Source organism: Strix aluco, chromosome 4 (genome assembly GCF_031877795.1).
Source record: "Strix aluco isolate bStrAlu1 chromosome 4, bStrAlu1.hap1, whole genome shotgun sequence".
NCBI lineage: Eukaryota > Metazoa > Chordata > Aves > Strigiformes > Strigidae > Strix > Strix aluco.
Window position 1 is genome coordinate 73569753 of NC_133934.1, and position 25561 is coordinate 73595313.

The following is a 25561-nucleotide window of genomic DNA, read 5'->3' on the forward strand; positions in this document are numbered from 1 at the left end:
TTTGTCTAACCTCATGGATTGATACAATGTAGGTTTGTCCAAAAACCCACAGGTAAGAAATGGGCATTTTTTGGTGTCCTGCTGGCTTAGTCAGGTGTGGTTTCTCTCATGCTTCTCTGTCCCAGTCAGCTGCAGCCTCTCTTCTACCCCCAAACTCCACCAGACAATTAACCTGTGGACCCTGGGACTCTTTGCTCCACCCTCTGCAGGCCAAACACAATACTGCTTTGCCTCTGGGGAACACAGCTGCAACCGCATCACATGCCTTTGGGTGAGCGCAAACTGCCAAATTTCAAGTAATTCATCTCACGAATGATTTACTGCAACATACAAACCAGTTCAAAGTAGTTTTCCAGTGTCTTGTATCATTTAGGGCAGTTGATGGCTTTGGGCATTGTTGGTTCTCTGAGAAGATCCTGCAGTGCAGTGGGAGTCCCTCCGTCCTCCACCAGGATGCAATGACTAGAATATCTGTGTAACCTATACAAATGTACAAAACACAACATGACTCAACCTGTTTATAACCACCTTCCTCAATACACTTTAAAAGCTTCACAAAGTCTGTGTTTCTTCCAGGCTTTGCATACTTGGATCTCAATAAAGTCTAATAAAATACTTCAACACTATCGTTAATTTTACAGGCAAGGTTTGGGATTTAGGGTGGGGAAAGATCCTTCCTAGGAAAAAAAAATATATACATGTATGTATATACATATATATGTGCATATATAAAAATGTACAATCTGAAAATCAACTCTATGTACTTAACAACAGTACAGGGGAAAATATTGCCCTTAACCTACTTTGCTGTCTGAGCATCTCAGACTACTAAATCAGCCACTTTACACTCTACTATTTACCAGCTGTGTAAGGATGTTCACCATCAAGAAAAATATTCCACCATTACACTGCAGAAGAGGAAAATCAGCTATATTCTAGCAAAATTAGGTGAATGTGAAGATGAATGCAGACAGCTGAAACTCTTGAGGAATTCAAGACATAGCCATGATGTCATGCTAATGATATTTGCATCAAAATACTGAAATACATTGTGAGGACCTAGATTTCAAATTTTGTCTGTAGAACAGTTTTTCTGGCATTGCAATATCCTAACATTATCTTGAGGGGCTGACTCTGTGCAGTTTCAGGGAGAAAAGAGCTGTTTACAGAATAAAACCAATTTATTTCCAGAGTGTTTGTCATAGAGCTTCTGAAACAAGAGTGCCCCAGTGATTGTTACCATGACTGCAAGTAAATATTACCCTTTACCTTCTCAGATTAACTCTGTCCTACCTTCTTCATTCTCCCTACAAATATCAGTGTGCTCTTCCTTTTAGCAGATGTTAATTGGATTTTCAATAGTGCTGAAGCACTTTCAATCACAAAGAAGAAAATGGCACTTTCTATAGCAAATACAACATTTAAAACTACTAGTCACGAGTATTTTACTTGCAAATTTCTTAAGAAAATACCCTCATCTTCAAATATTCAAGGAGACATAGCTGGTGGGAGATGAGTCAGCAGAGAAAGAGAATAACTCCATTATCTGTTGGACACAATTAAAAGCTCCCCAAACCACCACAAAACAGATGCGAGAGTTCTGAAGATCCTGATTTCTCTCTCATACATATTTTTTGCTGCAGCACCAGACTTGGATAACTCTTCAGGAGAAAAATATTGTCAGCTGAGACATCCTAAATGGCAAAGGTAAGACGACCGGCCTGCCTTACTGCATGCCCCTGACACTGCCTTTCACGTGTCTCCATTGCTCCTGTTGGTACTAGTGGGCAATAGGAGCACCTGGAATCACACCACCAGTGGTTTTGTCTCCCAAGGCTACCTTTTTACAAGCACCTTTTCAATCCAGCTGGGAAATAGGAAAAACACACAACCTGACCAAAAGGATTCCTAAAAGTACTAAATTATCAAAGCGGGTTCCTAAATAACTTTACAACTATGCATCCTGGCTACTCCCGCATCTTGCCTGAGCACTAGCCAAACTACAGTTTCTTTGCCCTACTTTATGTGCTACAATAATAACATTAAAACCAGAAGTTTAAAGAAGATTTTAAGTAATAAACCACAACATCCTGACAATTTTCAGGACAATAGTCTAGCCCCTCAGCAGTTTCATGTCTCTCCTCCCTTCAGAGGAGCGGATTATGAGCAACTAACCAGCCACAGAAAAGACAAAAATCCCTCAGCTATCAGAGGACTCAGATTTTACAAGATGAGGCCTGTAAATATTCTGGTGCTTCCCACAGCATGGGTATCAGTAGCAGGCCACCCAGGAACAAACACTGCAGTGGAAGTTGATCCACAAGGGCCAGCAGTTCCCAAAACCTGGCCTGTGCAAACATCTGCCCCAGAGCCTCACACACTGAGAAGGACAAAGTAGGGCTATGAGCTTTCTCCAAAAATCACCTGCGAAAATAAAAAAGTCAGGGGCACTGGTCACAGTTTTTTATTAACATAAGTATTTTAGGCTTCTGAGTCAGCTGCTGTTCTGTCTAGAATATAAACACCAGTTTCTAAAGAAGGTGGTGGCAGGGATTTTTGTTTGCTTTTTGTTTGCTTGTTTTCTTTTAACTTGCCTTGAAGACTTTCACCTTCAATTTAATCTTGAAATAAATCCAAGACTTGCAGAAGGATAACCAGTTGCGGTTGCTCTTCCCTCCCCACTCTCCTTACTTCCATACCCTCCCAAACCACAACAGGTTCTGCAGGAACCTCTAATTAACCTTCTCCTAAACGGGAGGGCCACTACAGGAGAATTCAGTGTTCAGTGCTGAGCTGAAGGGCTGACTGAAACAGATCCCCTTTGCTTGCCTACACCTTCAGCCACCTGTGGTGTTCTACTTCAGATGCTGCAAAGCAGGGAACCGCTGGCATTGTCCACAGCACTATGTGCAATGACCCTCTTTAAATTAAAAGTGGTAGCCCACAGTTTTAGAAAAAACATTAAAACTTACCAAAAATGAACAAGACTCCCTCAACTGGGTCATTTTCCAGATGAATTGCATAACAATTTAAAGTTTCTCAGTGGCTGTAAAGGTGCATGGTCTAACAGTCCTGCAAATGCTGAGTACGCCCTGAAATGGTAACATCCGTATGTCAGGATGTTCATCTGTTGCACGCACTACGCCCATTTTAGAAATAACACTGGACATGCTCCAAGCATCGCACAGACGGGGGTAAATGTGCATTACTACTTTGCCTCCAAAGCAGAGTAAAGGTAAGTGGCTCATTCAAGTCACACAATACCTATGACAAGGGCAAAACACATTACATTCCCAGGACCGTAGCTGTCCTCAACACCACGAAGGCAACACACGTGCATAAAAATCCTAGGCCAGGACTCTGAGTTCCTTCCGTAGAGCATGGCAGCGGCCAGCACAAGAGCTACTTCTGGAAACTAAAATGACAAAGCAAAACTGGAAACACTTGTCGTGACAATACGACAGGAAGGTGTGGCCTAAGAAGTTGCCTTTCTCAACCAAAAATAACCTTTCCCATGTTACTTGCTCTTTCCACATATTTCAAATGCTTCAGGACTTTGTTGCAGTAAGTCTTCCCCATCTACCTGCATTGCATTGTCTACAATACCAAGGCAGGTCAAAATACCCTTATGAAGGCAATTTTAGCATAGAAAGTGGAGATGGGACATGAGATCTGGGAAGAAAAGGTCATCCTATTTATGACTGCTTTTCTAGACCTGTGCTTGGAAAAGTGATAATAATCACACAAGCTCCATCTTGCAAGTTTCTATTAAGTAAGGATTAACAACTTGCTCACCAGATATTTCAGGAAAGTCAGTGGCATTAACTTTGCTGCTTTTGAGTGTTAATTTACAAGAAGTAAACAACCCAGTTTATCTATTGCTTGTGTGATCTATACTCATCCTACCCAATACATGATAAAAATCGCCTCCTGCCTGTATTAGACTAATGCTCTTGAAAAGCTGAGGCAGGTGACCACTCAAACAACACGAGGGAATAGAAAACCAGTAGTTCCATACATCTCCTACCCTACATCTATTGAATTTCTGTTTGAAGTCTGCAGTCAGTCTTCTGTTAGAAGATCTGGGTATTCTGATACTCAAAAAACAAAATCTAAATGAAAATAAAAAAGAACCACATTCCCACCTATAACAGTTATCCACAGGGACCAAAAAGATACCTCTACTTCCACCCAGAGTGCTCAGTAAACTGTATGAGTAGATACATCCATACAGTATCAATAGCCAGTTTCACAGACACCTGGCGGTATTAACTCTGAACTGTCCATTTTCCTTAATATGTCCATGAACTATATTCCATTTTTGCATATTTTTTCTTTCTTCCCCTCTGCTAGTAATTTATTTTATAAAAGTTCTTATTTTATCAAGTTCTTCAGTTCAAATCCAACATTCTCCCTGACTGTTGTTTTTTTGAAAGTACTTCCCTGTAACATCAAGCAGTTCACAAAGACCTGATCAAACTTACCAGGGTGACATCTCTGGGCCTTAAAATTACAGTGGAGGAAGTATTCAGTGTCAAACAGAAGAAAGCAGAATGCCCAAGAGAGAACAGTGGTTTCTCACTGCTTCCTCTCCAGCCCCCATACGCCTGCTCCCTCTCCACAATGCACCCCAGCTCATGTCCAGGCAAGTCACCACACCCAGGCACAGATGTAGTTATTCCTCTGCTTGCTGTAATCAAAAAATACTGTTTTCCTCTAGAGAACTGTTTCCATAAAGAAACTCAAGTTGTGCCAGAGGAGTTTTAGATTGGATATTAGGAAAAACTTCTTCACTGAAGGGTTGTCAAGCATTGGAACAGGCTGCCCAGGGAAGTGGTTGAGTCACCATCCCTGCAGGTATTTAAAAGACGTGTAGGTGTGGCACTTGGGGACATGGTTTAGTGGTGGACTTGGCAGTGTTAAGTTTTTGGTTGGACTCAATGATTTTAAGGGTTTTTTCCAACCTAAATGATTCCATGACTCTGTGATTCTAAACCCAGGCCTGTTCTCTAAGAGAAGTAGGAGAAAAGTAATGCAATACAGATTTAGTCAGGGAGTGATCGAAACTGCTCTCCCCAATAAAGTGTACTCAATGACCACCCCTCTATAAGTGAACAGAAAAATCAATGTAATACTCACATACTCACAGAATATAAGGTGCTCAGCCAGACGCTCCTTCAACCCTGGTACCTTGCCTCACTTCCATTCCCTTGTACTCGAGAGAAGCTTAAGCACACCATAGCCCTGAGGTAGTCAGGGTGAAATGCAATTCCTGCTAGGGAGAGAGGACTCGTGGCACGCGGGCTAGGAGCACACCTTAGCAGGATACATCACCTTCTGAAAATGACAGCAGGCAGGGCCACGCAGCACTGTGGAAAGGGTACCAGCTACATTCAATCCTCCTTAGTCCTTTCCTCTCCCCAAATCTTCTCTGAAGCAAGGGCTCTGATGGGCTGTGGAGAAACTCACTGTTAAATTCTGCACTCCTAAAGCTGTGAGCCCCTTAAAATATACAACTCAGAAAGAAATGTTTTTTCTACAAGAGCTGACAAAATAGTGATGTGCAGAGACCTGGCTGCCTCGCAGACTATGGAATCCACAGCAAAGGAAATAGTTTGTGAGGCTTCTTTTTTACTGTATGTATCCATAATTCCCACAAATTATATGATTCAAGGTTCCCTTAATTCCTTCTACCCTAATCCTTGTTTCCCAAGGCTCCTCACTCCAGGCACCATGACATTCTCTACAGCAACAGGGAGGAGACTCCACCACTTCTCTTGTGCTTCCCACAATATGCTGGGCTTTATTTCCTCAGTAACAGCAGGAGTTTGAATCCAAGTAAAATCTAAACTCCCTCCTATCATGAAAGTGCTATTCCTCAAGGAATCTCTCGTTTACATAAGACCTTCAATGACTTCTCTCTCAAACATTTTCATAATTCTACTTTTGACCAGCACTGTTGACCCAAACAACCTTCAACTCCCCAGAAAAGAGACAGAGGCAAGAGGTATTATACTTATTTGACAGTCAAACACATGTTTGGGGAAAAAATAAAAAAAAATCCCAAGCAAAATCCCAAACCTCAAAGACAATTACTTAAAGAAGTAAAGGCTGGAATAGGTAAATACATTTACATTTACAAGCAGAGAAATAAATACCTAGAAACAGAAGTACAGTACATTTTCCTCTCTTTCGAGTGTAAAAACAAAAAGGAGAGTAAATGCAAAAACTCAAACATTTTCAGTAAGTCAACAGGTAAAATTTAATAAAACAGCTCCATTTCTACTTACACTTTCCAGAGCAGGATCCTATGTTAAAATCAAGTAGAAGGTATGACTGAAGAGTCATAAGACTTCTGAACACACTCCGTATAGGTAGCCAAAACTACTGCAACCGCCAGAGAAAAGGCTTTCAGATAAAGTTTACCGATACTGCAGATATCTACACACACACAGAATTAGGTAGGAGCAAAGAGGACTTTTCATAGCTCAGAATATTTTGCAAACAACTTTTTTATACACTGATTTAAATAAGAAAACACAGAAATGCATTTTTCCTAACTTTTAACTTACCTAAATCTTGTAGAGCTATCTCAGGGGGAGCTAACCTCTACTACCTTCTTGTGATCTGCTGTCACCCCATCCTAAATTCCTCTTGGCTTTCTCCCAGGAGGCAATGGCTTTACAAATGTGTTAATAAAGGCTTAGTGTGAGCTCCTTATTATCCTTACAAATGAAAAAAACCCCAAACAAACATGCAGTTTCACTCTCAAATCAATGAGGTTCTATGTAGCCAACAACTGCAGAAGAATAACTTTGTAGTTATATGACATATAAAGTTGAAATGGAGGTCACTGACCAATTCTGCAAAGATTTGCACAGATCCTTACATGAACATGGTGTGATTAATCCTACTGACGTTAATAGCGCTGCCTGCAGCACACACTCTTCACCAGATTTGAGCCGAAGACTCCAGTGAAGAGGACTCATGCAACTTGCTGCCATCGCTTTCCAACAACAGAACTGTATTTTAGGGCTTTGTATGCTAATATCCTTCACTTCAGTCCAAACACAACTTTTGGTCTTCAGTTCTGAGCCCCTTCTTAAGCATCTACACTCTGCGCTCTCTTTTCAGAGGGTAGGACCAAATAACTGTATGTGAATATATGGATTCTATCATTTCTTACGACTCACTCAAGTAACAGTTTGTCAAGTCCCAGCAGACACTTCAAAGAGGGGCAGATGTCAGTCACTCATCAGTTTAGCCATAGGCACAAGAACTGCACCCATTAATATTTCTATTCCGCAGGCAGTCAGAGAATTATCATTTGCTTCATGAATATGGTAGTCTTTGAACTCTTTGCACATTTTAAAAGAGAAGTCGACACAATCGGAAATTAGAAGCAAATCACAGAATATTTTACTTGAGAAGCTAGTTGCTCAAAAACCTTCAAGTGACACTGCACAGGAAATACAAGCCCCACCTTGCAATTTTTTCTCTTCTGGGCAGGCCTTTCCTTCCATACAGGTGTTTTTTTTAAAGGACAGAGAATATTATTGGTCTGGCTTTACCACCAAAAAGGCAAGGTGAAGTTGGCCATAAGGCAAAAAAAAAAAAAAAGAATATTGTTGTTGACTAAGAACTCCAAAGTTGTGTACTGGGGCTTGTTTTCCATTCATGCAATGGAAGCATAGATTTCCTACCCTGCAATTCCAGCTGGTGGGATGCTCTCCATTGCAGTTCCCAGAGGAAGGCACCCTCCACCCACACCACAGCCACTCCGCAGGAGGAAGCAGCAACTGCAATTACTGAAGAGCATGTGCTCCAAGATGGCCCACTGGATGGACCGTTCAGAGACACGGGTGGAGGCACACCTGGTCTTCTCTACCTGGTCTGACTTCAGGCTTGAGCTAGTGATGGAGCCACTCAAGCTCTACTGGCCTGAGACAGCACTGCATAACACACGTGAGAACAACCCAGGACTGGGAATCTGAGAGCAAAACAGTACTACATTTGGAGATTTAGTTGCTTTCTAAATTAGGCAGAATTGGTGGTTTTAGAAATCACCATTGGTTTAGACACATTTTCGTTTAGGCATCTAAAAGTCCACATTAAGACTTCAGAAGTTCAAGGAGGATTTATTTGACCTGGTCTATCATGGGAAAGTTTCATTTTCTTCCATATTACAGAAAGTATGAAATACACATTCATGAATATAATTTGACAGGTAGAAATATAAAATGTATCTAAGTCCAGTAAGTTGCTAAGACTATGGAAATTTTAAAAATAATTTTCCTACAACTTTACATGACAGAAATACAGTATTTGCATCTGTCTTTGCTCACAAGGAAATAAACCACCACAGTCCAATTTGTTAAATTACCATGACAATGCTTTTTCAAGACAAACTAATTGAGACAACAGAAAGAGATTTTTCAAGTAACTTCCTGCTACATCATCTTGGTGATATAACAAGCCAGTAGAAAAGTATTTTGCCTTGCTTTCCTTTAGTATCATGGCAGAAAAAACACCACAATGACCTGTTTGCCACAAAAAGGGCACTGAGAAATCATTTGTCTGCTGATCTAACTCCTTCGTAAACAACTGGCCAAACTTTATGCTCAGGTTATGCTCAATTTACAACTTTATGCTCAGGTGACATTTTGTTTTCATGGATAGTGTCAATAAACCAATTTTCAAAGCCAAAGGGGCAGACACATGCCCTGATGGTGAAGTATGAAAGAAAAAAAAAAAAAAAAAAATCTATTATTAGCATTTCAGTCAGGCCTACTAAAATGTAATTGATATTTTGTTGAGGAAGCTTTCAAATCTCATACTGCATCCTTTTTTATGCTTTTTAAATCCACCTGAATGACCTTAGCAGATATCACTACCCAAGGGATTCAGCTTCTTTGCAAATCTAGCTGCTTGCTCAGTAACTAAGCACTACAACTAAAAATTTACAAAAATAGCTTCAAAAGGAGTCAACAAAAATTTCTGACATAATAGCCTAGAGAAATACTGACTAGATTTTTATTTAAATTGGTTATTAGCTCTAGGTATCCAAATAGCAGTGTTGCTATGCAAAAAAATCTGTCCTCTAGTTCTAAGTTTGTATCACTTCACAAGGCAGAACATCACTTCTAAGGGGACACAATGCAAGTGCTAACCTGTTAAATGTCTGCACTGATTTGAAACTCCTTCATCTGTGTTGTGATGATGTTATTTTCACTTTGGTGTGAGGAATTCTTTTCACTGATGTAAGCGAGGTTTGTGAAGTTTGTGTGATGACTTCACTGATAATTCTAGACCAAACTAGGTCTTCTTAAGAAACAGTTCAAATACTGAGACCACCCCTTCTCCCAGAATTTATTTTGCCTTGCAAAAGTCTCCTCTATTAGAAACTATCACTTAGTGGTTACAAGTGCTGTACAATCAAAAGAATCACAGAAAATACATAAGGAAACAAATTTTAGAGGTTATCTAGTCCACAGTGCATCGAGACAAAAATAAAAAAGGTATACATGCCCTAGCAAATGTGTGGTTTGTTTTTCTTGAAAATGATGGACTTCATAATCTCAGGAGATAATCTGTTATAGTGAGAATGTATTTGTGGGTTCACAGACAACACACACAAAAAAACCCCAACCAAAAGCTTTTAAAGATGTGTTCTTGCTAAATGGATTTTATAGCTATTTTAAGGGATGGGGCATTAGCTATTACTGTCAAGAGTGAGAACTAGCTATACAGCACCCAGCTCTGCTACAAATTTCCAATTTGACTGTGAACAAATGTCCTTTTTGGCAAGTCTATGTAGACTGAGTTCTGCAGGGAAAATATATAATGTGCATATGCCAAACACTGAGCACTGTTGGATCTTGACTCATCTAGAATCTCTATTCTTTACTGTAATACAGTTAAAGAGTAGAAATGTTGTTTCACTTTCAAAAGCTATGCAGATACACATATAAGGCCCCATCCCTTAAAATAGCTATAAAATCCATTTAGCAAGAACCCATCTTTAAAAGCTTTTGGTTGGGGTTTTTTTGTGTGTGTTCTCTTACATTTGCTCTACAGCAATAACACAAAGATCATTCCATAGTCAATGTGTCTATCACATACTGATATCCACTGATGAGTTATAAAGAAGGTTGCAAACAAATTAGTCAAGAGTGAGGAAGTAAAATCAGAAAGATATGACTTCCAAATACAGAAGACTAACATACTGAGAGTCTGACTGAAGAACATACACTGAACTTCCAGAGAAGACAGTAAAAAAGCTGTTTTCACAGTGATTCATGTCCTGCTTAAGAACACAGCACAATCTGGTACTGTGTTCCATACAGCAACAAATATGGCAGACACTTACAACCAAGGCATCAGCTAAACTGGCAAAACATACCAATGACCTAATTGTTTCCATAACAATATAGGCATGATGTCAGCCTGGCTCGAGTGGTAAACCAGTGACTAATTTCACACTTGATATCCACAGGGACAGGGCTCAACTATAGCACACAAAGTTACAAATACAGGAACATCACTATGATAGAAGGGGGAAAAAGCTTATGCTGGCATAAACAGTAAAATTCCACTGAGTAATATCACTGGACTACCAAATGCTGGCGTTGTAGTCCAACACAATTGGCAAAACCAGAATATCCACCTGGCTTTGACAGCATTTATATAAGCAACATAATAGTCCTGTAACAGAGATTTAGGGACACTGCTGCAGGGCCAGTAACTTGATAGGAGGGTTCAAAGTTGGAATGTCCATAAAAATGTATTAGTCATTGAAACAAAGCCTTATGACATACCAAGGATTTTACTCAAACCAGAATATATTTAATAACTAGTATTTCAGAAACAACCATTCTTTGCACAAACTATTTTTCTTTCACTTACATTACAAATAACTCCCCTCCACCCACACTCCTCAGCTAAGGATGAAACATTGTCAATTTTACAGATGAGTAAACTAAATCACATGGCTGACAAGTTGAACTTGTTTCTTAAAGATACGGATTTAAATAAAAAATTCCTTTTCTTAAATAAATGGATTTTCACTAGCACAGAAGTAGGGTAGGTGAGAAAATAATTTTTTTTCCTGTATTTTTTTCTTGATCAGCATGGCAGTGGCAGGGTCAGTTACAGGATCAAGAAGTTTTCAATTCTTTTTTCTGTCTGAAACAGACATGCCCTCTGGAGAACTCATGATCAGACAAACGAGAATCACAGCCCTTTCCTGTGTGAGGCAAAGCATCAAAAAATACACAGGTCTCAAGATACTTGTTCAACTCCCAGTCTCTCACAATTCATTCTGGCATCTAAATTCACTTATTTCCTCTGAGCATGGTTAAGAGAGAAATGTCATTCTCTTGAGCAGCCACATGCAGAATCTGAAGTGGAGAAAGTTCTTTAAAAAAAAAAAAAAAAGCTTGGGCTACTACTGCAAGGAAAAACAGAGACTGTACTGCACTGTAGCAACGCTATTGTTTGTCAGCCTTAAGCAATAAACGTGCCATGGAAAGTTCTCAAGGAAAACCAGTCTGGTCTCTTAATGGTAGGAGAGAATATCAGGGAGGAGAACTAAGAGTTCAATAATTAAAGCTGAGCATAGGCCTTTGTTTAAGAAAGAAGTTTCCAAGCTAAGCCTACATACTGCTTCATGTACCTCCAAAATTCAGTCCCATTGTAAAGATACCCCTGCCAGTTTTAAACTGCCTTGTTCAAGTCACATCAGCACAAAGCTCACACAGGTTTATTAATTCTCAAACACAGGCCCAACCTCAGGCTTTAGTAAAAACTAGGTATGCATTGTAAGCAAAGTGGCACGTATGCGAAGCCATTAGGTCAAAGTATTCCTGAGACTGGAACATGCAGGGAAAAAAACCCAACCTGACAGTATGTGAATTTTACTGGTGAAAAAAAAACATTCTTATTTTTTCCTCCTATTCACTATGAGTAAGACTGTTTACTATTGAGCTGGAAATGTCACAGAAGAAATGCAACTTCACAGTTTTTGAAAATTTTAAACCCCAACCTGGGAATCAAATTGAACCTTTGTACAAAGCAATACAACTTCTCTAATTTCAGTGGAACTACGGCTGCTTATGTTTAGAGCTGAAAATAGTCCACTACAGTTTCTGACCTTGGAAAGCACTATCCTGTGTTTGCTTCAGAGGAGTTGCACGGTTTCATCAGGCACTCCAAATTTATTTCAGTCAAGATGGTGGAAAATAACCACATTAATTTAGTTAGTGATCAGTTCGATTGCTGAAACTGACAGAAATCTTATTCTCTTTTTTGCTAAGCCCCTCTTATTTTAGAGGAAGCTAAGGATGTTATAGCTGGGCAAGCCTCTGCAGTTACATGAATGTCACAGGTTGTGAGACACTTCAGATCATTTATTCACTCAGAGCACTTCTGTGCTTCATGTGACAGAAGGTAATACTTGATGGCTTCAGCAGATGATCATAAATGTTCATAGTACAAATAAATAAACTTAATAACGCTATGCTGCATATGACAGGCACATATGTTTCCTCCTACAATTTAGTTAGCTTTACTGCTAGCATAAAGCCTAAAGACAGCGGTAAATCCATTCATTCTCTTTTGACAGAAGAGCAAAATAAACAGTACATTCTACAAAGGCAGATTAACTGTGTTTTAGCCATGATGTCTTAAAAGAATAGCTATACTCAATAAGACGTATTTTTTTTAATTTTAAAAGACTAACAGAACGGGTTGTTAGGCGTTGGAACAGGCTGCCCAGGGAGGTGGTGGAGTCCCCATCCCTGGAGGGAGTAGAGTCGACATAGCGCTGAGGGATATGGTGTATTTGGGAACTGTCAGTGTTGGGTTGATGGTTGGACTGGATGATCTTCAAGGTCTTTTCCAACCTAGACAATCCTGTGATTCTGTGACTACTCAGATATGAATGCTCCATTTATTATCAAAAGCATGATCCTGTCTTCCTGCATGGAGGTATTAAAGTGCAGTTCAAAGTCCAGTTGTTTTCTATTCAGTGGTCTTTTTGCATTCTATGAAATAGATGCAAACTTCATCTGCTTACAGTAAGCTCAGTGTGCAGGTAAGTGCAAAGATCTGACTTCTGAAAACATATCAGGACAAATGCTCATTAGAAAAAGGATTAAAATATGACATAAGACAGTAGTTACTCTCATGACTGTTGCATAATTCCATATGGCTTGGAAACATCATTAACAAAGGAATTGTGCCCAAAGGGAGCAGTCTACGTTTGCAAATAAACTTGCTGTCAACACTGGCAGTTACACCCACTGCTGGCAATTGAAAACTTGATAAGAAAGCCTCTAGTGAACACCTAAATAAACTAATATTTTAGGCAATGTATCTGGAGGGGGGGTGGGAAATGATGCTGGCATTGGGCAAGGATAAAACCAACATAGTGAATCCTCATACCAAATCACACTGAGCATATGCTTCAGCCAACAACATGTGTACCTATGGAGTTGCATCTCCAGTGTATCAAGTCATTCAGCTGTCAAGAGAAAAGGTAAAGAAACACAAGATGAAAAGGTTTACAGAGCTGAAGACAAACAGCTAAAATTCTACCTGCATATGAACTGGAGGCTAGTGTCACCTTTGGATACTGGGATGCTCCAGATGAAAAAAGAAAGAAATGGTAGACTGAAGCCTTTGCACTTGCAGTAAATTGAAGCTGCAGTATTCCTCTCAAGGCATTTTGGCAGGCTGAACTAAGCATAGATAAAGTCTGAGGTGGAATATCCCTTGCATAAGCCAAAATTTAAGAGTTTTTTGGTTTGGTTTGTTGTTTTTCCCAGATTATCTTCTGAGTCATAGGAGAACACTAAATTTTTTGGACAGTTTATTACTTAGAAAGCAAAATAAATTTGCAGACACTGAAGGCGTGGATAATAACCATAAGGAATAGGTCATATGCTCCTAATCAAGCACAGTTAGAGCCAAAACTTTTAATGAGATTTGCTCCAAACGTCGATACAATCAAGATACAGAGGTTTTGTTCTCACAGATTTTGGCATGGTGCCTTTTAAGATAAAGCATGTAAGTGGCAAGACCTTTTTATGCTCATCTGTAAGATGTATTTACTGCAATTATTACATGATTATATTTAACATAAGAAGCACGATGTTAAGACTGAAGACCACTGTAAACAGCAAACATCCAGCAAGTATGTTCCAAAATTAATGATCAAGCTGTTGAAATGCCAGACTGAAACAAGCACCCAAGTAATTAATTGCTACTGACAGAAACTTTGCTTTTCACCACTCAAGTTTTCACCAGACAGATGATTCTAAATAACAAGAGTAAGGTTTCTCATCTCTGAAAGCAAAGCTTAGTTCTCTTACTGAAAGGTTAACTCTGAAAGCATTTGTGTGGGTAGGCAGCAAAACAAAGAAAATTTTCATTTGATAAAACTTTATATTCTGTGTAGAAACACATCATTCTAGTTAGTGAAAGAGAAGTATCCAAGCCTCCATGATCACATACTTTCCCTTGAATAAAATAAAGGAATAAAAAACACACAAGAAAAAACATTGCAAATATAAGCTGGATTTGATTCAATTTTATGTTTGGGGTAAATCAGTCCTTCCCTGCCCAATTTTTCTAGCATTACCATCCAGAATGAAGAATATGGGAGAAAACTGCCTGTGTGGTGTCACTGAGAGGGTAACTGGAAGGGACTCTTCCTTCACAGGGTAGTCATGATAAATAGGAAAACAAAATATGCATTTCAGTGGTATTAGGCCAGGAAATATCCCACTAAAGTTTTGTGACTGTATAATTACAAACTTAAATTTTCAAAAATAAGTTGATCTTCTTCTTGGCAGTTGTTGGACTTGGTTTCCAGAGAAGAAGTCTCACAGAATTGCATTTACTTGATCATGTTGCTAACAGGCAGACTTGGAGGACGAGCCCTGATGCTCAGGTTGCTTTGCTTGCCCTTCTTTGCTTCACCAGCTTGCAGTGCAGCTGAAATACACTCCCTGCACAAGCATGCTGCTGATGAGCTCACTCCCTGGCAGGTCACAGCAATCTCTTGTGCATATGCCTGTGAAGCTAAGGCATAATTTATTCTAATATTTAGAATATACAGGTAACACATCAAAGCAGAACCAAACAGGGATCCTTTCAACACCTTCCTGTGCCACACCTTAATTGTCTTAAGAGAGTGAATGATGTGTTACGTGGTTTATTTCCTTTCCTTCTTCCCTTCACCCAAGCTGAACGTGTTATTTCTAGCATTTTTGCATATTAAAGCAGTCATAAGTGAGATAAGTTATGCAAACTTAAAAAAATTAAATCTGAAGTAACAAAGAACTCTTCAAACTTTGCCATGTCGTCTAAATGAGCTTTCTTCAAAAGCACAGCCATCTTCCCAGTTCTTCAGGGAGGATCCCACTGAGTCATTCTCCAAACCATTTGTGCCTTCTTGGGTAAGAGAATAATACTTAGTACAAATCTCCACTAAATGCAAGGCATCAGCTTGTCCATCTCTGTATTACACTAGAAAAGCTACAGACTTTTAAAGTAATCTTATTCTATAACACTTGGCACTAAATAAATAAATACAGTAATAGGAACAGCGTCAACGGAGTACCACTCACTACTGTAGAGTGCAATGTTTCTATGAAAAAAGAGCTCTCCTGCAGTTTCTAATTGTTCTACTGATATGCTCTTAGTCTGGGAAGTAAAATATCATAAACCAAAATCGACCTGTATATATTCATGCAAAATTGGACAGTGTTTAGTTTAATTCCAATCACAAGCCAGATTTAAAAAAAAAAAAAAAAAAGTGCTTTTGTCTCTCTGGGAAATGTCTGTCCAGAGGACTGTATGGTTTTCATTTATTATTAAAATGAAAGCAAGCATCTGTTTTGGCCCTAGACTTAAAGTGGAGCAAAATAAAGAACAAAGACTGGCACTTTTCTGAAGCAATAAAATGGAGGGGGAAAAAAATAATCAGAGGTTATTATCTAAATGACTTCACCTCTACATTCTTTCAAATACATAGATTATTGAAGAGATTATCTAAACTGCTGAAACTTGGGGAAGCCTCAGATAGCTATTACAAATTTAATATTGTAATAATATTTTTAAAGGGCTAATGGAAAGACCTGAGATATGGAGGGATTAATCTGGCATCAGGCCAAAGTAGAAGATATGAAAGAGTTAAAGGGTATTAGCACCACAAATATCAGTCACACAGTGTCACAGCAGTGGCGCCGAACACTGCAGGTGTACTCCCTGATTCAGTCAGAAGTCCTATCACAAACCAATTACAACATAATTTCCTTAGACTTTTGAAAAGCATCAGACCTAGTATCACCTGACATTTTTCTTAAAACAGGATGACGGTAGTGATTTGGTTTTCAGCAGAAAAGAAACACAAAGCTAAATGGCTTGAAGCCAAAGTTAGTAAAGTCACTCTAGAATAAATGCATACATTTAAAGTGGGGGTGATTAACCACTGAGAACCTAGCTAAAGGCAAGACAGAGTCATTGTCATTTGACATGTTTAATACGGAAATGAGATCCCTGGAGATGGAATTGCAAGAGCTGTAGGCAGCTCAGGCAGACACACTACCAGTACTCTTCCTTCTCTTCTGTGTAGAAAACAATGTGGTTTGAGTATGTCTGCTCATGGCAGCCACAGCAGAGTAACATGGAGACATTTCTTTCTTTCTCTCTTGGTTTGAACATATTTTAGTAACATATGTCTGGCAAAAGGCTGGTATAAACTTTGGGTCCCAAACGACAAATATAATTTAATAATTAATGCAGAAATCCTAACCCAATTAATTTTGTTGTTGAGTCTGTACAACATGTTGATGATGTGAGAGACCAAATAAATAAGAACTACTATGGATAAAATAGGGTCAAATTAGTTAGGGGATTCCAGACTGGGATTCAGATACTCCACTGGGACAGGGAAAAAGTCCAGAAGAGGGCGAATCAGATTTAAATACAGCTAAAGTGTTCTTGTATGATTAGAAGGAGAAATATTACAGAGTATAGTGTCAGTGTGAGAAAACAGTTCAAGAGATCAAAGGAAATTGAAGCTTGATCAAAGTCCTTGCCATATATATACTGAGCCAGAGAGGGGTGACACTACTTGACATTTGCACTGGCAACCAACAAAACCACCTTAAAAACCTGTTTATAGAAAATAATCACAGAACTATTGCTCATGTCTCAGTTCAGCAAAAATACAATTCTTTGATATGAAGATTTTGGAACCTAAGTACAGAGAAGGCTTAGAATTGTTTTTCATCAAAGATTAAAATACTGACAATTGAAAAGACCATCAATGGCCCTGTTATAAAAGCATGAGGGGTACAAGAATAAGCTTTAATGATAACATTTAATTAGAAGCCATCATAAAAACAGAGGGGTGGGTATCATAGATGATGAATCAGATGACTGTCAGAATTCCAATAACAGAGATGAAAAGAAATCCAGTAATACACAGTGCAGGGCCACGCATTTGTGGATTAATCAAAAATACTTATGCTATTAGAAGACGTTTCTAAATTTGAAAATTATAATGAAGGATGGATTTGAATGCAATAGCTGATCTCATGAAGAGTATAAACTGCCAGTATAACACAACTGAAAAAGTAAAATGTGATCTTCTGAAGTATCAGGAGAAGTATTTCTAGTAAAAGATTAGTATCACTGTTAATTTAATACCAGCAACAGCCCTAACAACTCATGTTGAGAAAAAGATGAATTCACTATATAGGAAGCGCAGAGAAAAGCTACAGATTGGCCTGGGGAACAGAGACCATATCACATGACAGGAGAGTAGAAAAGCTTGGCTTGTTTATAGTGATAAAATAAAGGCTTGAGGAGGTCATAAGTGTTGTTTATAAGTATGCTATTAGAGAAAATGACACTAGTGTCATGTAACTCTAGTAAACTAGACAGTTCCAAAGCATTAGCTTGACCATTGCCCTGCTGCTTAACTACCTGAGCAGTGTAAACACAGTTAATAAAAAACAGTGAATAGAAAGCATCATTCTCGTTTAACACCTTTCATCATGCCCAAATTACAAAGCCACACGTGGAACAGTCTTGATACTAGTTTGCATAGCTAAAGAAATCAAGTTTTGGCAAAAGTATTGCAAGGGTGGTGATGGGAAGGGGAAGTGGGAAGGAATATATCTATGAAGCCATTGGTTGCCATCTTCAAACTTTTCCTTCTCCTCCTCGAGCAAAAAAGAAACCTTTGAAAAAAATCGCAGCTTAATATTTTAGAAACTCTCCAACTACCCCTTGTTTTCGGTTTCTTTGACAAAAACGACCCATTGTGATTAAGGTTTAGTGGGATATGATTTGCTGAAGCAATTTGCTGTACAAAACAATTAGCAAAATTCAACTTGGAAATAATACTGGGGATGAATGTCCGTCACAAAAGAAAAAATGTCAATAAGAATTAATGTTTCATGACATTTGAGTGTCACTGAAGGAGAAAAGCATAAAACCAGGTGGATTTTTTTATTTAGTCCTAATTGTCAAATAAAAGCCACAGCTGATGAATCATTACATGCTCACAACTCATCATTTACCCAGGATACACCAACAATATTTTTGAAAAGACTCAACTTTTGTTGTCTAGACTGGCACTACACTACCAGATACATATCTGAGAATGCTTCCCTGCATCTGTCAAAAGTAGCAGTAATAAATAAATAAATATATGTGTTAAATATATGTGTTAAAAAAACTATTGGTGTCATGAACCTTGTTGCCAAGATGCAAGCAAAGCTGCAGAACAACCAAGGATGACAGATTATAATTTGTAAACTGTAACTTTATGCCCTGTGGTTAAGCACTCTCTGAGAGTGTTCCCAGTGTTGGTGTATAAACACATTTATTTTGTAAACACATACTCTTGTGTATATGAACCCCACAGGTGTATCCATATATTCTTTAATATGGCTTTACAAGTGCACTGGCTGCTTCCAGGCTTTACAAGTAGCTGCTCCTTATTTATATGGCTTGTTAAAATTAAGAGTTACAACCAAAAATCCAGGAGGTTTTTTTATTTAATCAAGAAAATTAAATTGAAAAAGGCCTGCTAAAATAAAGAGTTTGTTCTTGGCCTGACCCAGCAAAACCTTTTATATTCTTAATGTCAGAAATAAAAATAACAACAGGGTCAATTTGATCATCTTCACATTTTGACTATGAAATACTTCACCAGAAATTATCTAATTACTGGCTGCTTACAATCACAAGTAACGCACAGAAAGACAACTACATCGCATACGTACCATTAGTTATACTATTAGTACTGGAACCAGTGGTCAGAACAACATAATTAGTCCAGAACAAAGCAACCTCGGATCATAGTGTTTGCATGACATAAGATATTTTTTGCATATACCTGATCTAGTAACAGTGTAAAACAGATCAGGCCAAAGCCACAGGACCCTTAATCTTTTTTTTTCATGATAATAAGATAGCACAAAAAACCCCATCGAGAGACTGCATGTACAGAAGAACTTGTATCTGCAAGTTATAAGACTGTACTAAGAATTCACTCTGCTTGTCAGCCTACAGAACAACTGATACCAACCACACACAGCCCAAATGTACAGCAGTCTCACCTAACGATATCCCCACGCCAAGCAGCCTCTACCACCCAAGCTTTCTGGTAGCTTTTCTGACTCAGTGGGAATGTAAATTGAGGTAAATTATGCCCTTTTTTAATAAGAACAAATCAGATATCAGATGTTCTGAACGAGCAAGCTAATTAAAGACCTAACCTCTACCTGCATGGACATTTCCACAACCCACCGACACTAGGACAAATTATTTGTATAATTTGTGATACACACAGAGAGATTTCAGTAGCAATCACCCATGCTCATAAAATTAGCCAGTGCAGCCAAGAGACATCAGATTTAAAAGAACCATTTTCACTGCCTAATACTGTGCCTAAGACACAACACACCAACACATACGCAGTGCTCTGAATCGGGGCTAAACCATCACCACTGCTGCAAGCTACAGCACACTTGACAGTTCTTGTTCACCTTCTACTCAAAAATCTGTGGTCACTCCTTTACTCTCCAGGGGAAGGCTGGGAGAGTTCCAGCAGCTTTACAAGGTTACGGTGTCACCTGAATGAAGTGGAAAGGCAATTTCTGTGTTCTGAGTACTCCACTTTTGCTCTTCATCACCCTTCTTACTTGGTTCCTTTTTCCTCTTGCTGCTAATCAGACTGCTCCACTAATGAAGGACCCTCAAAATCTTCACATTTTGTTTGTGCAATAAAGTTGAAAGAAGGCCTGCATGCCCTGTTTAAGGGCATGTTTTAAGGGAGTCCTATTACTGTCTTAAAACTATTTTAAGAAGACTTTAAGCTAGCATTTCTTTCAACACTTAAGCATGGAGATCAAGATTAGATATGTATTTGCTCTCTGATAGAGTTAGGAAGGGATTTATTACATTTGCTAGTTCCCTTCACAAGATCTGCTAACAGCAGATGCTGACCCCTGTAGTCATAAATTCAACCCAACAACAGAATTGTGATTCAACTTTCTTTTTAATCCAAGTATCATTTCACTGGCATGTTGCTGGGTTGACACTTACTGGAGAAGAAGTTACCCAGTTGCTGAAAGTCCAAAGACTCTCTGGTTCCCCTTTTAATGGGGATTATGCGACATGAAAGAAAAAGAAGCCAAACTAAACAATGACACCTACCTCCCAACCTTATGCAAGAAACATGATCACCTTCAGAAGACTTCCTATTTATAACCTCCTAACTACCACGCAACCCCAAATATACTACACACTACGCAACAGAACTTCGACAAACCAGGGCCTGTTCCCTAAAGCACGTACACTTTTCCAACTGCAGTGTCTAATATAAAAAGGTATTACCTCTACCTACAAATTTTATCTTCTGTAGAGTCATGCAGCATATTTTGTATGCTGTTAGCTATTTATTTTGGTCTCAACGTCAATATGTATCAGTCATACTTTTGGCATGTGAGTTCACTCACACAACTTTTCTCATCACTGTTCAGGTTAAAAATCTAGCCTTGAAAATAAATTGAAAGTCTTATTTTTGCTAATCTTCCACCCTAATTACTCAGACCTGTGATGACTGTTAATGTTGCACAGCTCCACAAACCACAGCTATTTAATCAGTCACACAACTTCCATTTTACAGTTAAGGATTCTCAGCAATTGACACATACACTTCTTAACCCATTTTACATCCATTAAGGAGTGGATGACTGCATGTAACTTCTCCTTCTCTGAAGAAAGTGCAGCTTGATTACAAGCCACTTCTGTATTTTATTCCAACAGTGAAAGTTGGCAGGCAGTGGGGGAACTGTTTATAGTCACAAGCTGGCAAACACTAGAGAAGGTGAAGTGCTAAATCAGTGCACCTCCTTGTATCCCGGATGCTAGCCTACACTAGCCAGAGTAACTCTTTGGGAGCACTCCCTTAGTACAGCAGTAGCCAGCAAGCTGTTTATGAGGTGCAGTGATTCAGAGGGTAAACTAATAAAAAAAAAACCCAAAATCTTTTTCCCAGCCAAAACCAATTCCTCGATCTGGTTCACTGTGTTGCCACATGAACAGTCCTGCAGCACAACAGAGGAAGAAACGGAGGGTGGAAACAAATAGTCACGTCTGCTTCAGCCAACTTACACAGTACTGCATTTGAATGTCAAACAAGAAATAAACAAACACCTGAACTACCAGATGAAAAATAAGAAATGGAAAAGCAAACATCTCCAAAATTGGGAAAAATTTGTTCTGTGCAAGGGACCTGCACCAGTTCACTATACTGGTGGAATATAAATATTGCGGGCGTACTTGCCCAAAGATGAATTTCATTTTTAACACACTAGCTAGGAATAGAAAAATACATGAGAATGTAAACAAACTGGTCAGGTAATGGAGCTTGAGGATGTTCTCTCACATTTTAAATTCACCTTAACTACAGAATCAAAATTCAGCAATGATGCCTGGCATCAGGGGAAGGCAGTTAGCCCATAAAAACAAATTTGTTACAACAATGTTTCTGTGTTTCACATTAGACATGAAGTGCTGTTGACCAGGTCTAATTGCTACTTTGACATAATAAGCAAAAGCTAAATGAAGGAGCCAAACACCACAATGTGAGAAACTCTCTCTCTACATAGCTAGAGGATTTTATTTTATCATATATAAAATACATAAAACACAATGCAAAAAGGTCACTCAGCAGTTTTAAAGTTATATATGGAAACAGGAGACTTACCAGCCAACTCTACAGTGTAATGCAAGAGAAAGAATATATGGTGCTCTTCCCCTTGCTTAGCCTCACCTCACTGCTTTCTACCTACAGGTGGAATTCCACAGCAACATCAGCCCATCCAGGAGTGAGCTGCTGCTCTCCCACCCTCCCTCTTGCTCCCATTTTGCAGTCCTGCCCCTTCCACTGCGCCGGCACTACCACTGGCATGATCGCACACTGACCTAATTGAGGGTGCTGAGCAAAACCTAACCTTGCTGAAAGAGAACCCATTTTTAGCTGTTTTAGCTTCTTAAACGTTTTGCCACTCAGCTGAAACAGCATCACAGCCAGTATGTAAGAGAACATAGATGAGATTTAGGCAGCCCTAAGTAAGCTCAATCCAAGCTAACGGGGACCAGCAGCCTTAGAAAGGATGAGTTTGTTATTAAGATGTAGGTTTGGAGGTCTGCCAATAGGCCTGTCACTCAAGGCTCTGCCCAACAATGCGTTAGTACCTCAGGTTAAAGAAAGATCTATGTCAAGAAGAGCATGCTAAGCACAGGTGATGGAATGGGGTTCACACCTAATTTTCTTCACTCATTTTTTTTAAAACTCCAATCCAACTCATAGTTCAGAAGTTATTTCAGCAGGAAAATAGTTGGAAATAGCATTTTTGGAAAATAAAACAATGTAGCTAGGAATTAAACCCACAAATGGATTAAACCATCTGCTCTGCCTTTGCCTCTCAGTTCTGCCTGTACTTATCACTCATCACACCTTCTTGTGGTAGAAGACAATTCAAATAAAAGCTGCACTATATTCTAACAATAATTACAACAATAACCACAGCTGTAAAATTGGTGTAATTCCTATCAGGTGAACAGACTAACAGAAGTGTGAGTTGCAATACCTTTGAAAAAGGTTAAAGACGCAAGAGGAATTTGTTTGCAAAAACATGGCTTGCAGCTGAAAGCAGCACTGAGAGATCAGAAGCACAGCTGAGAACAAGGGTGTTGGTAGAATAGTTGTGGAATGACTGAACAGTCCCAGATCCACTTAAAGCATTTTACTCAAAGAAACCTAAACATGAGCAGAACCTCAAAGCAAGGAAAACAACCAAATTTAACTACTCCTCTATAGCTTAGATTCTTCTCCATTAAAGGCAACATAAAATCTTTCTGGCTCTACTTTCAGAACCACTTGACTTTGATAATGTTCTAACTAAACTGCAACCCAGCAAGAATGTTAACTTTGTTTATGCAAATGAAGATGTGTAATGAGCAGAGAGCAACGTTTTATCATGCTTACAGGAAACAAACATGTTGTTACTCCAGTTATATATGTGTCATAAAAGTGAAGGCCAGAAAAACAGTAAGGTCTTTGAAGGGATGATGCTACAGACAATTAAAGGAAAGGATGCCTCTTAAAGGACATCATAAAAAGCTGACAAAACCTGCTGCTCTAAGGGAAGCAGTCACTTATTAATGACAAAGAATTAAGATCAATACAAGTAGGAGAATGCTGGCCTGGTCCCTTAATAGAAAAGATTGTCGCAGAAAGACCAAGTACCCTTTTCGCCCTCCCAGATCGTGAGAAAAGAACACTTCATTAACTCCTGTTAATGTTAAGAGCAAAAAGAAGAAGTGTTTTCTGGTTGGAAAATTTATACCTCTGTGCGGAGCCCCTTCTTTCCCTGGTGTGCTCACAGCTCCCCCTTCTGTTCCAATCGACTTTAGCCATCTTTCAGAGCATGCGCATACTTTCCATTAGTAAGAAACTGGTGTATCTGCTAAGAAAGGACAATCTGTATTATGCCCCATACCCCTTAATAGACGCAGGTCAAAATACCATGCCCACATTTTATATAAGAAACACAGCTTGATGGCGAACATCACAAACCACAGTCCATTCCCAGAAGCACTCTCTTCTATTAAAAGCCCTTTCAATTATAGCACTTTAGTAGTGTTTCAATACAAAACCCACTTCCTTTGTCCTAATTAACATTCATACTTGTCGGCATTCAAAAACTTCTATATTTCATATGAAACAGTGTAGAAAGAATCCAAGAAGTAGGTATTAGACACAAAGAATCACCACTCTCAGCTCAGTGCTCCATAGTGCACTTGATGATAAAACTAGTTACCATCTTGCACTGTTTGTGCTGAAGCTACACTGCTATCCCAGTATGTTACTTTGGCACTACAGCCCCAAAATCAGAGGACCTTCCAAGGGTTTCTTCAAGCAGAAAAGTGAATTAAATCCAGGCTTTGCTGTTGCTCAGCATGTACTCCAGTAGCCTACTATACACAATACCACCACCAGCTGACAAAACCTCACCGACCTAAGGTATTCGGAAGAAAAAAGCAGCAATGTACCTTCAAGAAATGATTGGGAACTGTGGATTTTAAACCTTTGGTTTGCACCTCTTCCCCCAGTGGACTGAACACCTGGGAGAGGGGGCATTTGGGACAAACCTCAGTTGACAGCTCTTCCTCTCAGTTAGCTGTGGGCATGTTTCCTGGGCAGCTGCAGGTTCCTCGGGATGCCAGGTGGAAGCAGCTGCTGCTCCCTGTGGGTACCCTGTAGAAGGCCAGGCACCCAGGCCCAGCAGTCTTGAACCTAAGCCCATTGCTGTTTCTAGCCAATACAGCTGAGACAAACCCTGTGTCTCCACTACTAGACACTGTATCAGAGAAGGTATGATGGAAGAACTGCACTTTCTGCTTAATATATAAGGTAGTAAGCCCAAAGGGAAGTCCTTAAACTTTGTGAAAGTTCACTGCTAATGCCCAGCTATTTAAAAATAATCAAGTAAAGACAAAACGTCTCTACTGAGTGTAAGGGAGATACCCACGTGTGGGGTAGCACTGCTCCTCTTATTAGAAGAGTTCACACTCATCCACGATCCACCAGGAGCTGACCCTGCCGCCTCGGTTCCGCCCCCCTTCCAGGCCTGAGGCCTTCAACGGAGGCGCCCCATGAGCACGGCAGCGTCAGGAAGCCCGACCTCCCTAGGCCACAGGCAGGGTGCAAGCTCTCCCTCCTCTGAAGAGTGACGCCCGGATGGGCGCAAGGCTCTCAGAAGCGGATGTTTTTCAGCTACCGGGCCGAGGACCCGCACCAACGCCTCCACCAGACCCGCAACGGCGGACAGGCCGTAACGGCTGCCGGGGAAACCGGCACGCGACAGCCTACGCATGCGCAGCGTCTCCCTGCCCGACCGTGAGCGCCGCGGCCGCCGCTGCGTGACGTGATTACGTCAGACGCAGCCTCGACCTGGGGCGGGGCGGG

The 25561-nt window shown here is 39.7% G+C and overlaps 1 long non-coding RNA gene across 1 annotated transcript; it reads right to left on the reverse strand.

Annotated features, from left to right (window-relative positions):
• Positions 1-81: 81 nt before the first annotated feature.
• On the reverse strand, positions 82-25436 carry LOC141923125 (uncharacterized). The gene is made up of 4 exons (XR_012623193.1): positions 25125-25436; positions 23940-24059; positions 5335-5453; positions 82-480 (listed from the first exon to the last, which is right to left on the reverse strand). It is a non-coding gene; the product is annotated as an uncharacterized LOC141923125 (long non-coding RNA).
• Positions 25437-25561: the final 125 nt, after the last annotated feature.